Below are 15,505 nucleotides of genomic sequence, written 5' to 3'. Positions count from 1 at the left end.
CGGGCTTTGACTTTGGGAATTATCCTGGAAATCACAAATGGGACAGCAAAGACGGCAGAGCGGGGACACAGCACACGGCACACCAGGGGGAGCAGCCCCAGCTGGGCTGAGCTCAGGGCTGCGGGGAAGTGCTGCCCGTATTTATTCAGGTCCCAGAATCAAAGAATCACTTCGTTTGGAAAAGATTATCGAGGGTAAATCCAGCTCTGATGGGAGCGGCCCCTGCCTGGTTTGGATGTGTGGCTCCTTCATTTGGGGCAGCCAGGAGCGATGTGGGGCAGCGTGGTGCTCACAGCCCTTGCTTGAAGAGCTGATTGTGCTTTGAGAGGCTTTGTGGAGTATTAATTGATGGAGTGGATTTCAGAGGGCTCTCCAGCTGAAGGACTGATTCACTGGGGATGGAGGAGGCAAGTCTGAACTCCTCACTTTAGGATTTTACACTTCCCGCTCCTTTTCACTGGGCTTTTTTTACAGAATGCATTAAATAAAACAGCTCCACCCAGAAACAGCAGCACCTTCCACCCCCATGCACCAAAACACACCAGAATGAGAGGAATATTCTGAGATAAATCTGGAATATGACCTTGAGGCCACCAGACTGATCAGAGGGATGGAGAATCTCTCCTGTAAGGAAAGGCTGGCACAGCTGGCATTGCTCACCTGCCCAGGAGAGGCTCTGGGGTGAGCTCAGCGTGGCCTTGCAGGGCCTGGAGGAGCTGCAGGAAGGATGGAGAGAGGATTTACAGGGGATGGAGGGACAGCACACAGGGAATGGCTTCAGACTGCCAGAGGGCAGGATGGATGGGATATTGGAGAGGAATATTCTTGGCCAGAGCAGCTGGATCCCTGGCAGTGCCCAAGGCCAGGCTGGAGCCCCCTGGGACAGTGGAAGGGATGGAACAGGACAAGCTTTAGGATCCCTCCAGCCTAAACCATCCCATGAAATCCCCACACATGGCAAAGCCCAGGCTGCAGAACGACCAAGAAATGCACTTTTGTTCAGTACTGACGCTGGAAGCACCAAGGGACTTCTAAGGCCAGGATTAAAAAATTACAATAATAAACAAGCCCAGAGAGGCTTGGCTGGGTTTCAAAGACATTTGGAGCAGGGAAGAAATGACAGAGCCACTTTAGGTGGCTTTTCAACAAGTTTAGACATTCCTTCTAATCCCTGGCAGGACCTGTAAACACTCACTGCTGGTTTCATCAGTCACTGGCAAATTCCTGCAGGTAAACACATTCCTGAGAGCTTGGCTAAGTCAAGGTGGATTTAAGCCTGTGCTTATTCTTTGATGAATGAGGATATTAGAGGCCACTTACATCTCCCTTTGAAGAGCATAAATCCCTTACACACGCCACGGTTCAAAGAGAAAATGCACTTTCATTCCCATGTGGGCAATGCATTCCTAGAATGTGCCAGAAAATCTCATTCTTCAGGTTTTCCACTATCTCCAGAAAAAAAAACAAACCTCGTTTCCCACTTTTCAATATGTAAGTGTGGGCCCTGGTTGGTTTGACAGGAATCCTTCCCTTTGCCTGGGCCCTTCTGACCATTAGCCCTCACCACAAGGAAATGCAGCACTGAATTTATCTTCATCCACATTCCAAACTGTCAAAAACCTCTTTAATGAGCTGTCACTGAAATTATTTTCCTTTTAATGCCAATATTTTTGCTATTATTTCTGGGGAAGATAAGACCCAAGGGTCACTTTGAAGCACCAGCCTGTTGTTAATGATTTAAGTGGATTATTGTTATATTTTAATCTCATCAAAGCTCTCAATGTGCTGCCCTACAAAAAGCTTGTTGCTTTTAGCCCCCTGCAAACACAAATCACAATTTTTAACTCAGTTTTCCCCAAGATGCCATCCTGACATTTGAAAAGGAAGTTACATTTATCTTATTTATCTGCAGCAAGAGACTCTTGGCTCTTCCTAAGAAATAATAGCAATAATATTGGCAATAAAAGGAAAATAATTTCAGGATATTATTTCATTACAGCTAAAATCTGCCAAACATCTCTGGGACTTCCCAAATAAAAGGATAAAAAACAACTTAATTTCAGGAAGCAATATTTACCATGGAAGTTATTTCCTAGGACTAGCCAAGCATCTCCTGATTTAAAAAAAAAAAAAGAGAGGGAAAAAAAAAAAAAAAAGTTTCTCACTTGATCACCCTGAAATGATTTTCTGGAAATCTATAACACACGTCAATATTTTTTTATGAAATGCTCCCCTACCATTTTGCCTCTATAAGGTGAAGATGCCAACATTTTTCTGCTTCTGTTTTGATTTTCCAGAGCAGTCTGGAGCTGATAACATCACAGTGAGGTGTGCTGACTTCTCCAAGGGCTCAGAGGTTTCTGGAACGCAATATTTCAACCACAGGATGCCCATGAAAAGCTTTTGGGCATTCCAGTGCCTCATTCTGGTGTGGTGTGGGGTACATTTCTGACATTTCCTCCTGGTTTTTGCAGTGGGAATTGTGAATTTGGATGAGTTCTAGCCATGAGGAGATCCAGCAGGTAATGAGTGAAATAAGAGACTCTAATCTTTATAAAAGTGGATGGGTTTTCTCATGCTACTGCAGACTTAGAAATCCCTTATTCTCCTTCTGCAAACTGCTGCCTTGAATCATTTCATTCTGGAGAAAGACAAAAAAAGAGGAGTTCATCCCAAATTTATTTCTTTCAGGATGCAGAGATCTGATTAATTTTGCCTCATGACTGTGGCTTGATCTCCTCTGGTGCAAACTCTGGATCCTCAGCACAAAACTGCTCAGAAATTCCTTCCCCACTTACGTGTCATGGTGCTAATTAATTTGGAGTGAATGAATTCTGCTGCAGTGAAGATTTCTCAGGTACCTTTCCCTGCTGTCCCACCTCCTCCCGTACATTTTTCTCTGCACCTCATCCACAATCTGTTCCTAACGCTCAGGCAGTGTCCAGCTCTGTCAGGCTGAGGAGTTGTGCTGGGTCACAGAATTTAGGAAACACCCACAAAATGGGGCATAAATCTGAGCATTCCCTGGGGGAGCGAGGGCAGGACCTTGGTTAAAACATCTTCATTCACTCTGGGGATTTTTAAATACACCAGGGAGAAAACTGCATTAGTGGGATGCACACAGAATTACTGTGCAGATATCAGGCAGTGCCAAAACATGAAAATTCATGAGACTGAGCATTTAACTGATTTAAAAAACCCATCCTAGCAGCAGCAAGGCACAGAGCTCGTTGTGCAGCAAGAGCCTGCCAGCAGGAACCACTGATAATCAATATTTAATGACAATAAATAATCAATTAACAGGGCTGCCATGTCGCTGTGCACAGAGCAGGATTCATCCCAAGAATCCTGCAAGGCAAATCCTTCTCCTGCCCCAGTGCAGCTCTTAGCATTTATTGCTACAGAAAATTTACACTTGGAATTTTGTTTTTTGATCTTTTTATCGCTCTTCAGTGAGTTTTGAAAGAGGAGATGTTCTAACTATAGTCCTTGCAGATGGCATTTGGAAAAGACACCCAGCAGTGCCACTTTACCAGACAGTTTGTTATTTTGTGCTGCCTTAGGAGCAGTAGATTTGGGGGCTGGATTTTGCCACTTCCTTGGGCAGGGTTAAATTTGCACGAGCATTTGGGCTAAATAGAATAAATAAATCAAAGGAATGGAGAGCAAAGAGCATTCCCCAGGACTGCAGGCAGGAAAAGCCAAAGCTGGGGCTTGGGAAGGTGGGGAGGGTGCATTTTGTCTTCCTCCCTTTGCTGGAAACAGAATTTTGCCAGAGTGGATTTCAATTCTGTGCCAGGTCTCCCAAGAGCAATGCACAAACTCAGGGGATGTCCATCCCTTGGAAATCCTCTCTCTCCATCCTCCCTGCAGCTCCTCCAGAGCTTCTCCTGGGCAGGTGAGCAATGCCAGCTGTGCCAGCAGAGCTGCTCCATCCCTCTGCCCATCCTGGAGCCTCCCCAGCAGCTCCAGCTCCTCCCAGGTGCCAGGGCTGGGTGCAGGATTCCAGCTGGGCTCCCACCACATGAAGTTCTCCTGCCCTGTCCATCTGTCCCTGCAGGAATTCACACACACAGGATGGAAAACGTTCCTGCCAAAGCTGGGGACACCAGTAATGACATCCAGGCTGTCAGGGCCACTCCTGGTCAGCAGTCCCCTGCACCTGGAGAGATGTCACCCACTCATCACTTTTCTGGCAGCTTGTTCCCTCTTTCCTGGGCATCCTGGAACAGCACAGGAGCCAACAGTGCCGTGATCCCTGGATGAAAACGGGGGGGACATCTCATGGCACACAGGGAGCTGAGTGTGGCCCCTGTCTGGGGACACTGGGGTCACCCATGGCACAGCCAGGCTGCTGGGAGAGGATCAAACAGCTCCTGGGGGAATGGGGAGAGGGAATGGGGAGGGGGAATGGGGAGGGGGAATGGGGAGAGGGAATTGGGAATGGGGAGGGGGAATGGGGAGGGGGAATGGGGAATGGGGAGGGGGAATGGGGAGGGGGAATTGGGAATGGGGAGGGGGAATGGGGAGGGGGAATTGGGAGAGTGAATGGGGAGGGGGAATTGGGAGGGAGAATGGGGAGGGGGAATTGGGAGGGAGAATGGGGAGGGGGAATTGGGAGCGGGAATGGGGATGGGGAATGGGGAGGGGGAATGGGGATGGGGAATGGGGAGGGGGAATTGGGAATGGGGAGGGGGAATTGGGAGGGGGAATGGGGAGGGTGAACTGGGAGGGTGAACTGGGAGGGTGAACTGGGAGGGTGAACTGGGAGGGGGAATTGGGAGGGTGAACTGGGAGGGTGAACTGGGAGGGTGAACTGGGAGGTTAACTGGGAGGGTGAACTGGGAGGGTGAACTGGGAGGGTGAACTGGGAGGTTAACTGGGAGGGTGAACTGGGAGGGTGAACTGGGAGGGTGAACTGGGAGGGTGAACTGGGAGGTTAACTGGGAGGGTGAACTGGGAGGGTGAACTGGGAGGGGGAATTGGGAGGGTGAACTGGGAGGGTGAACTGGGAGGGTGAACTGGGAGGTTAACTGGGAGGGTGAACTGGGAGGGTGAACTGGGAGGGTGAACTGGGAGGTGAACCCCACCTGCCTGTTGGGATGGCTGCCCCATGGGATGGATCAGATCAGATCAGATCAGATCAGATCAGATCAGATCAGCCAGGATCCCATTCCCAGCTGTGGCTCAGCTCAGGACAGCACAGAGATGCCTGGATGGAGCCATCAGTGGGTGAGGGTTTGTTTCCATGGCACTTGTCACCCTCCTCCCTCGCTGGGACACTTCATTTCCCTGACACCAAACCTGAACAAATGTTATTTCCTCTGATGAGAACCAGCCCTTTCTGTCAGCCCTCCTTTGGGCAGCTTGGCTAAAAAGCATTTCTGGGGAATATTTAATGTTGCCATCACATTTCCTGCTTTGTTTCAAACTGTTTGCCACTGAACAAAATGTATAATTGCAAATCTAATTACACAGATTGTCTTTATAAATGCACTTAGCAACTCGGTGTTTTAATGAGCAAAACACAGACCTATTATTGCTATTATTCAAGGTTTTGTGACATTTCTTACTTTAAAAGTGTAAACAATTGGTGATTTGGATGGGTAAAGTTCTTTAGTGGCTTTTCTGCTAGAGCTTTTTTCCCTGTATCCAACTTAAATTAAGGAATTTGACTCGACTGCATTGTGACAAACCCTTGAAACCACTGACAAGAAAGAATAAAATTTATATCCAGTGGAATCTCTAAGTGCATTTTAGATACATCCAGGTGTTGTTGCCACCTCTCAAAATTGGATTGAAAAGGTGAGAATCTGATTTTTTTAAAAACCCCAGCCCATTTAACATCACCAGTTGTATTTTATTCATTTTATAGATTACATTTCAAGGCATTTTAATTCCAGAATAACAACAGGACCCTGAAGAACAGCTTGGTTTGAAGCATCTCTTAACTACCAGAATCAGAATATGTGAGGGAGTTTTGATTTAGTCCTGCCCCTTCCTTAAAGGACATCTCAGCCCAGACCACCTCAGCAATCCCAGAAAACATTTTGGATTTGCTGCCATTTTTTGCTTGTACCTTCATTTCTAGAAGAAAGGCAGAAAATCTGGTTTTATATAATTCTATATATTTTTTTCCTATATAATTCTGTTGATTTTCTGACTCCTGTTGTGGTTAATGCTGGCAGCTGAGCAGGATGAAAACCTGATCTGGGCTCAGTCACTTCCCTCAACTTCAGCAGAAGCACCACAATAAACTCCTCTCACATGGGCACTTTTTGCTCTAAAATTCCCAGCCTAATCCAAAAGGAAGATTATCCTTCCACTCCACGAGTGGCAGTGCAGAAGATAAGCAATGGTGCCAGCAGATTAGAAAGGCTCCAAAATCTCCTTGTTAAATAAACTATTAAAGGCTTTGATGTGTCCTTATCTGGCAGGGAGAGATTTCCCAAACATTCCAGAACAGAAACAATTGCACTGGAAGGCAGAGCAATAAACTCTGGGTGCACTTTTGGAGTTGAGGCAGTTAAAAAAAAAACAGCTCAGTCTTTAAGGAAACACAAACCACACATTTTTAAAAAAAAATCAATATTAGATAAAATATACCTTGCATATATGGGAACTAAATAGCTCCTTGTAGCTTAATGCAAGGGATTCATTCATTGAGTTGGGAAATATTTTTACTGATAAATTTAAGAAAGGGGGGAAAAGACCTCCCAACAGCTCAATAATATAATATAACAGAAATAATTTAACATATATATGTTATATTTATATAAATAATGTAATTTATACAAAAAGTACAAATGAAATCAGCCTATGTGAACTTTGCAGTATTTTCAAGGATATTTGGGCAAAATGGTTGCTCAAAACTCATGAAGCAGAAGCCAAAATCCAGTGTGGTGAAGCCAAAAGGCAGGCCCTGAAAATATAAAAAAGATCAAAAGATTTATTTTAAAATCTGCTCAACTGAAAGTGAGTAACTGCAAACAGCCACTCTGGCAGAGCATTTCATCCAGAGAAGGTTTCAGATGGTTACTGGTAATTATAAAACATGTGACAAATTAATTCAAAGCAAGTGAAGATATACATGACAGATAAAAGCAAATATTACAGCTCTGCTGACGGCTCCTCAGTCTCTCAGTGACAAGAATTTTAGAACAGGTCAGAAAGTGCTTGAAAAAAGAAAAATAAGAAGACAAAAGCAGTCATTTGGAAGGTGAAACCACTGCAATGGGACCGTGCAGTTTGATGTCCCCAGGCACTGAGGGGCTGACCAATCTTCACAGCTTTGGGGAAAATTAAGAACTCTTAAAAAACCAACCCAACAGCCCTGTCAAAAAAACCTATTTAATTTGCTTGGTTTGTTTAATTTGCTTGGTTTGTTTAATTTGGTTGGTTGGTTTAATTTGGTTGCTTGGTTTGTTTAATTTGGTCGCTTGGTTTAATTTGGTTGGTTGGTTTAATTTGGTTGGTTTGTTTAATTTGCTTGGTTTGTTTAATTTGCTTGGTTTGTTTAATTTGGTTGGTTGGTTAGTTTAATTTGGTTGCTTGGTTTGTTTAATTTGGTTGCTTGGTTTAATTTGGTTGGTTGGTTTAATTTGGTTGATTGGTTTAATTTGGTTGCTTGGTTTAGTTTGGTTGGTTTGTTTAATTTGGTTGGTTGGTTGGTTTAATTTGGTTGGTTTAATTTGGTTGCTTGGTTTAGTTTGGTTGGTTTGTTTAATTTGGTTGATTGGTTTAATTTGGTTGCTTGGTTTGTTTAATTTGGTTGCTTGGTTTAATTTGGTTGGTTTGTTTAATTTGGTTGCTTGGTTTAATTTGGTTGGTTGGTTAGTTTAATTTGGTTGCTTGGTTTGTTTAATTTGGTTGGTTGGTTTAATTTGGTTGGTTTGTTTAATTTGGTTGGTTGGTTTAATTTGGTTGGTTTATTTTATTTGGTTGGTTAGTTTAATTTGATTGCTTGGTTTGTTTAATTTGGTTGCTTGGTTTAATTTGGTTGCTTGGTTTAATTTGCTTGGTTTGGTTTAATTTGCTTGGTTTGGTTTAATTTGGTTGTTTTTTTGGTCGTTTTGAATTTACAGGTACTGAAACACAGGCAAAATGTGAAACCACCTCCTCTTTTTGCAGCCCAATTTCCCTCTCCTGGCGCTGTCCCAGCTCTGCCAGCGATGCTGGCGAGCGGACAAGGAGCACTGGGAGCACGACACCCAGCCCTGGTGGAGGCTCTCACCTCTCCCAGCAGGGAACAGAAGGAAAAGCAGCTCTGCAAGAGGAAGGAAAACCATCCAAAACACACCAGGAGCTTTGCATCAAACCTGCAGCTCGTTGGAGAAAAGAGGAAAAAAACAAAGACAAAGATCTTCATTTGTCTGCTGGAAGGGAGGAAAAGAAGATCCCACCAAACAAGGAACCTCAGTCCTCACAGCCACACCAGAGCAGCCCTTTAATGTGACATCTGCATGGCCACAAGAGTCACCTGCTCCCACCAGGGCGCCTGGATGCTGTTTTGATGGGGAAATCAGTCCTGAGGATTGTTGTGATTCCTTCAGAATAATCAAAAGCATCCGTGACGTGGGGGTGGAAGAGGAATTCATTTAAAATGAACAATTATTGGTGTGGCAGGATGGCACGAGGTTAAAGAGATGTCTCAGTGCAGACAGCTCATGTTTGAAAAATTTCTCATTACATTTTGCCCTGGAGTAATGATTTATGCAATTAGGATGTTTCCTTCAGCTAACCTCTCTCCCTCTCTCCAGGTTTTCCAACCATCTTCATTATCCTGGAGCACCCTCAATGCAAAATTTATAGCAATGATCAGATCTCCAGGAAGCTCACGTTCAGGGTTTTTTTTCAAGTGCCTCAAACTGAGAACTGAAGACAAGAAAATCATTTCACTGCTCAGTCTTAAAAATGTTGGAAGGGCTAATCTGAAATCAATCCATGGATCCCTGTGGCCATCACAGAGACCACTGACAACCATGCAGGAATGCTGAATTTCTGTGATGCTGCAGCTCAGCCTGGGTTCCTCAAGGATCATTCATTTCTGTTTTCCAGGACATTTAAGGAAATTCTTCTCAAGCCAAATGTATTTGTTCTCCTCCCACTGTTTGATTCTCAGTCCAGTGCATGTCACACAGTAAATCACAGTCAATGTGAAGTGAATCACAACAATCTGAAGCCACAGCGTGCTGCCACCTCCTTTTGATGGATTTGTCCATGAATATGCACCAGAAGCCCAGAATTTGCCTTTTGGGCCCGAGCTGATCCTGCTGTGGCTGTCACACAGCAGCATCCCAGCCCAGGATCTCACTGAGGACGGGTCCAGCAGCACCTGCAGCACCTTCCCAGAGAGCAGAGAGGATGCAGAATGAAGGAGTCAGCACCCTGCAACCAGCCCGAGGCCATGGGGGAGCTAAAAATGACTGGAGAAACGCAGGGAGGGGCAGAAGGACTCGTTCTGCTCCTTCAAATAATGAATTGGCTTCAAAGAACCGAGTGGAGCTGTTGTCTTAGTAACCCAGTCCGAGAGAGGAAATCTTCTGGGGAGTTGGCAGGCAGAGCCTGGAACATCTGCACACCCAGGCAGGCTGGCACATCCAGCTTCTCTGGCAGCACCTGGCAGGAATTGTGTTGGAATTTAGCAAGTGCTGAATTCTTCAACAGAACAAAAGAATATGGTTTTGCTGTCCCTGTGGCACCCATTTCCCAAAAAACCCCAAAAAAAACCAAAAAACAAAAAAACCAGAAAAAATAAACAAATAAACCTGGCAGGTGAGCTCAGGACACACCTCGTTGGGATGGATTTGGGGTTTTCAATGAATGCAAACCCCAATGCCACTCAGTCAATAAATCTCACCAGTGACCACAGTTGTGGGGGTGGGGGGAGATTTTTTCCTGTCACCCTGTTTGAAAGGATTTTCAGTGCTGTGCATTTGGAGCTGCAAGAGAGAGTTATCAAAATAGGAGCTAAAATCAGAGAGTGTGTTCAGGCACTGAGCTGTGCATGAGCTCTGCCATGGAAATGCTGCAATCAGTTTGTTAAAAATACATCATTCCCCGGGGCTGAGCCATCTGCAGGGACTCACTCACCTTTGTGGACGAGCCAGGGTGCATCAACCTAAAAAACCAGAAAAATTGTGTCCAAAACAGTGTGGCCAGCAGGAGCAGGGCAGGGATTGTCCCTCTGTCCTTCTGTGGCACTGGGGAGGTGACAGTGTCCAGTTACAGGAGGGACACTGAGGGGCTGGAGTGTGTCCAGGGCAGGGAATGGAGCTGGGAAGGGAATGGAGAATCCCTGAGGAGCTGGGAAGGGAATGGAGAATCCCTGAGGAGCTGGGAAGAGGATGGAGAATGCCTGAGGAGCTGGGAAGGGGCTCAGCCTGGAGCAAAGGAGGATCCCCAGGGATCTTTTCCCTCTCTGGAATTTAGGGTGGGCACAGCAGGAATTTCCCCATGGAAAGGGCTCAGGGATTGGAACTGCCCTGGGAGGTTTGCAGTGCCAATCCCTGGAGGTGTCCCAGGAACTCCTGGAGGTGGCACTCAGAGCTCTGCACTGGGGACAGGGTGGGGATCAAGCAAAAGTCACAAGATTCTGTGATCTACCTCCAATCCAAAATTCGATCTTCAGAAACCAAACTGTTCTTTTCCAACCCCCACTGTTACTGCAAAATGACAATTCCTGTGGCAAATAGAAAGATTGGAGTGCCTGCAATGGGCAATATTTGGTAAACACATCTGTATTTCATGGGTTTGCCCTGCAAACAGCAGAGAACTCTGCAAGTCACACAACCATCAATCTTCTGCAGCATCACTTGGATTTTTGAGTGGTCTGAAGTGAGGGTCTAAGAGCCAATAAAGCATTGCAGATCATCTGGGATCTCTTGCTGGAATTTTAAGTGTGTTCCTCAAAGAGGAGAGTGGTGCTCGTGAGCCTGGAGTTCAATTGGCTTTAGTGGTATAAATGGAAAAGAAAGTTAATTAGTCTTGAAAAAAAATGCTCCATGGTAAACATGGCAGCCCAATTTATATTCAAATATGACTTTTCTGGTCTGAAATAGAAAGCAAAGCAATTAGCCTGCAAAGGCATTAACTGCTGGGGTTATTCAGTGGATAATGAGCAAATGCAGCCACTTCCCTCTGCAAGGCTGTTTGTCACTGCCTTTAGTGCATTCCCAACACCAGGGTTTGTGTGCCACGATGGTGATTAACAGCAGGATCAAATCCCACTCTCAGCTGCCTTACAAGACCAGGAAATCCATGGCAGGAGCAGCACTTGGCCCTCTGCAATCCCTGAATTTCCAGCAGAGAAGAGGTTTGAGCACGGAAAGCCTTCTCAAGTGTGCAGGAAGTGCTGTGAGCTTGACTTGGTGCCTTTTAAAATGTAAATAAGAAATTATCAGAGATCTCCAGCTCGAGGAATGAATGGAAATCAACAGTGTTTCACTGAGGGAAATGCAGAAGTGATGGAAGCAGCAGTGAATGACCCAGGAGAGGAGCACTGGGCAGGACAAGGACACCCAAATAAACCCTGAACCTCCTCCTGGAGGCACAAAGAGGCAGAGTTCCACTGCAGCTGCACATCCCACGTGCAGGATGACACCCTCAGGAGGCACCCCAGGGATTGAGAGGGAGGAGCCCCAAATCTGCAGTGATCTGACCTGATTTGAATTGCATTAATTCAGATTTTCTAATTTTCTTCTCCCTCTCGGAATATTAATTGGGATTTTTGACAGATCAGTTTGCTGCCAGTGAGATGAAAGATATGCCTGTCAGGCAATGTTTACGAGGCAGTCTTCAAGCTGAGAGAGAAAATTAAAACCATTACCATGCCACCAGTCTGAAGCCAAACTGACTTTCACACCAAATATTTCCCAGTTCAGCTGAATTAGAAGAAATGAAGGGAAGACTCCTTCACCTTGGCTGGAGTTGGAGTTTCTACCTCAGCACATTGTCCAGTCACACTTAAATCACAGATCTGAGGAGAGGGGAGAGGGAGCTCACCAAGACATTCTGAACTGTAAAACCATCTTTTCAGAGTGCTCTTATTCCAAACCCTCCAGGAAGCTCTGCTGGGATCAGCTGGGGATGGGGCAGGCAGTGCAGTCCTCATCCTCTGGGAGCTCTGGGCTGCTCCACTCAATAACCCCAGCAGTTAATTTTGCAGGTTAATTGCTTTGCTTTCTCTTTTAGATCCTATTTGAATCCAAACTGGGGTGTCAGAGCATCCTTGGGAAGTTCTGGATTGCTCTGGGCATGTGCTGCCAACAGGAATTGTTCTCTCTGCTGCTTTTGCCCAAATTCTCACCCAGTTCTGCCAGAAGCACAACTTGAGTCTTAAAAAGAATCTCCAGAGAGAAACAAGAGAGCCACAGACATCCCCCAGCTTCCTCCCCTCTGCCTCTTCCTCACCCAGGGGAGGCAGAGTGGGATCAGGGACAGCAGGAAGGGACCTGTTAAAAACACCCCACCAAAATTCCCCATGGCTGGAGCATCCCAGCAGTGAGATAAGGAGATAAATTCCTCTGAGCTGCCAGCTGAAAGGACACGTAATTAGATAAAAACAAATTGGGATTCTATTGAATTCTTTAATTGAAACACTCATTTCAGCAGCAGAGGTGCATTAAGGTGTCAGAAATGGAAATGGCTGGAAGCACAAGGGGGCATTTGGGGAAAATCACATTTTCCTGGTGCTACATTATCCTGGTGAAGTGCCAACAACTCCAAGAGGAAAATAGATCCCTTCACCAAATTTACATTGGAACTGTCAGAATGAAGGAGATCTCTGAAGGATAATGTACAACATCACCATTTTCTTAGTCAATATTTGACAAAAAGCCTTTTCCCAGCTGCTGAGTGCAGTCAGACTGCTTTCCCTGCCCTGCTGCTCCCCGAGGCACCCAGGATGTGACAGTGGGTGATAAATGCCCAGCCCTCCCTGCCTTCCCTGGGCTCTCACCTTGTGCAGACAGCTTTGATTATTGTCAGAAAACCAGGAAAGCAGGGCCAGCCCCACCTCACACAATAAATCTGTTTCCTCTCTGTTTCTGATCCCTCCACTCGGGATCTTGCTGCAGAAATGAATGTTTCCTTCAGCACTTGCAGGGCTGGGATTTCTCAGCAATGAGCAAAGTCTGACAGGAGCCACAGGAGCAATCCTGGGGCCCAGACAACCTGCCCTGCTGAAATTAAAAACTGCCTCTGCCTCCCAAGGATCACAAGCAGCAAGAAAGAGCCTGAAAGAAGAATTTAGCTGACAATCCAACTGCATGAGCCTTTTTTCTGCCCCCAACAGCTCCTCTTTGGATCCCAGCTGTGTTTACTGCCACGGCAGAAAGCATTCTTTGGCTTGTAAGCTGATTAAGTTTGATCCAGAAGTTAGAGAAAAATGAATGTAGCATTCTGATAATCCAATTTATTATTTTTTTTGCTAACCATCCAGCATCTCATCCACAGCAAGCTGGAGAAGTGGGGACAGTTTAATGAGATCTTACAGCTTGCATTTAGTCCCTGCTAAATGGAGAGGAATGCTCTCAGAGCTGCAGCTCCAGAGGCACAGAGGGACCAAACCCAGCCCAGGGCAGAGCTGCCTCCCAGGACTCACAGACAGCTCCAGAGGGAAAGAGACTGAGCTGAAAATTGACCTGTTTGGGGGTGGAAGGGCTGCTGATGCTCACTGAGAGGCCTTTCCCCCTCCTTTATTGGGGCATTTCATTCAGGGTTTATTCTGCCCTGCTGGTTTTTCATTTTCAGCAAAACTCAGGAGGGTTTGTGGGGCTGCAAAGGAGTTTTTCAAACCAAGGGGACACTCAGGCTGGAAATGGCATTTTTGACAGCAATGCCTTTAGTGACCCCTCTGGATCTGGAGGGGTGGAGAAGGCCAGGTGTCCTGTATTCATTAATAATCTGTTTAACCAACAACTGGATTTTCAATGCACAAGGAAATGGGAAGAAGGGAGTCTGTGGGAACAGCAGGCTCCAGGGTGTGACTTTTGGGAACACATCTGAGCCTCAAGGTCCTGCTGCAAAACCAAGTTCCCAACACCTAAACTCTGTCTTTTCATTGCTTCCTTCACCTAATTTTGGAGACCAAACTTCACAACATCCCATCCCCTGAGGCTGTGAGCACTCCAGCCTGAAGAAGCTGGAAGGAAAATCCCTTTTTTGAGGCTGGAATTGCTGCATGCCCTGAAGCCCTGAGGGATGTTGAAGGGTGTCCAACACCTATTCCAATCCCCACCTCTGATTTTGCATTTATTGATCAGCAGCTGGCTCAGGGAATTAAACCAGCTGTTCTTTGGGAAATGAGGGCTGCTGAAAAGTCATTTACCATGGCAGTAAATTCATCCAGACTGCAACTTGTCCTTCCTCTGCTGCTTCTCCTCAACTCAAAATATTCCATGTGTCAAGAGCCTTCCTAAAGGCTTTAAAAGTGAGGGATAGCCCAGATCCAAACTGTTAGCCAGCTGAGTAATTCCTGTGCTGGCTTTGCAGGGGTCTGGAAGTGATTTCCTTGTCAGACCAGCAGTGGGCAGGGAGGTTCATTAGTGTAATTATGGGGTTTGAGGATAAATGCAGGAAAATGGGAAATAGCAGGGCAGAATTTGGAATACAGCGATCCTCAGCATCACCTGTGATTTATGTTCAGCACTGAACATTATCCTCAGTCCCTCTGAGAACCCTTCAGGGCATTTCTCACATTTAAATCAGTGTCATTGTCCCGTGCATGTGCAGACTGTCACTGGCTCTTTGCCTCTCAGGGCTCTACCTGGAGAATTTTACCTGCTTCTGGTTTTAAATACTTCAATTGCACACCTGATTTTCAAGAGCCCAGCAGAGATATAAAGCTGGAAAATCACTTACAGGACCTGGTTCACTGCCTGTTTATTCCCTTTGGTTGAAATAGCTGAAATACTGTCAGGATAATTTAAAAATATCCCATATAAAAATACTTAAGATGATGATTAACTGTTAGAAATGAGATTGATACCACTTGATTGCTGTGTAACTTCAGATATTTAAAATTCCCCAGATTTGTGCATGCAAATGCTCAGCCCTGTAGCTCTATTAGGAGCAAACAGGATTTATTATGTGAGCTGTCAGCTCCTTTGATCTGTGCATTCACTCAAATGCTCTTTGCAGGCAAGTGCAATTACACATGTAAAGTGCAGAGGAAAATGGATGAAACAGGTTTGGAACCTCTCAGAAAAAATTACCCCATGTACATTTTAAGCCACCCTTTTCACAGCAGCTGAAATAAATTCTATTTATTTTAGAAGTGTAAAATTCTATTTATTTTAGAAGCGTATTAAAGTTGCCAAAATCCACTCCAAAATTATCAGGGGTAGGGATTATGATACATTGGTTTACACGTGATTTTGGGAACTGAGGCACCTCTGAGTTCAAGGACAACACAACCAGGATCAGCCTCTAGAAACTGTCACTTTATGAAAAATTAAAGGAGCAACTCCTTTATCAAAAATTTAATTTTTGTTGCTTATTTTTT

Source organism: Fringilla coelebs (assembly GCF_963513975.1).
Source record: "Fringilla coelebs genome assembly, chromosome: 18".
NCBI lineage: Eukaryota > Metazoa > Chordata > Aves > Passeriformes > Fringillidae > Fringilla > Fringilla coelebs.
The sequence above is the reverse complement of the archived record's forward strand: the minus strand, read 5'-3'. Positions refer to the sequence as shown.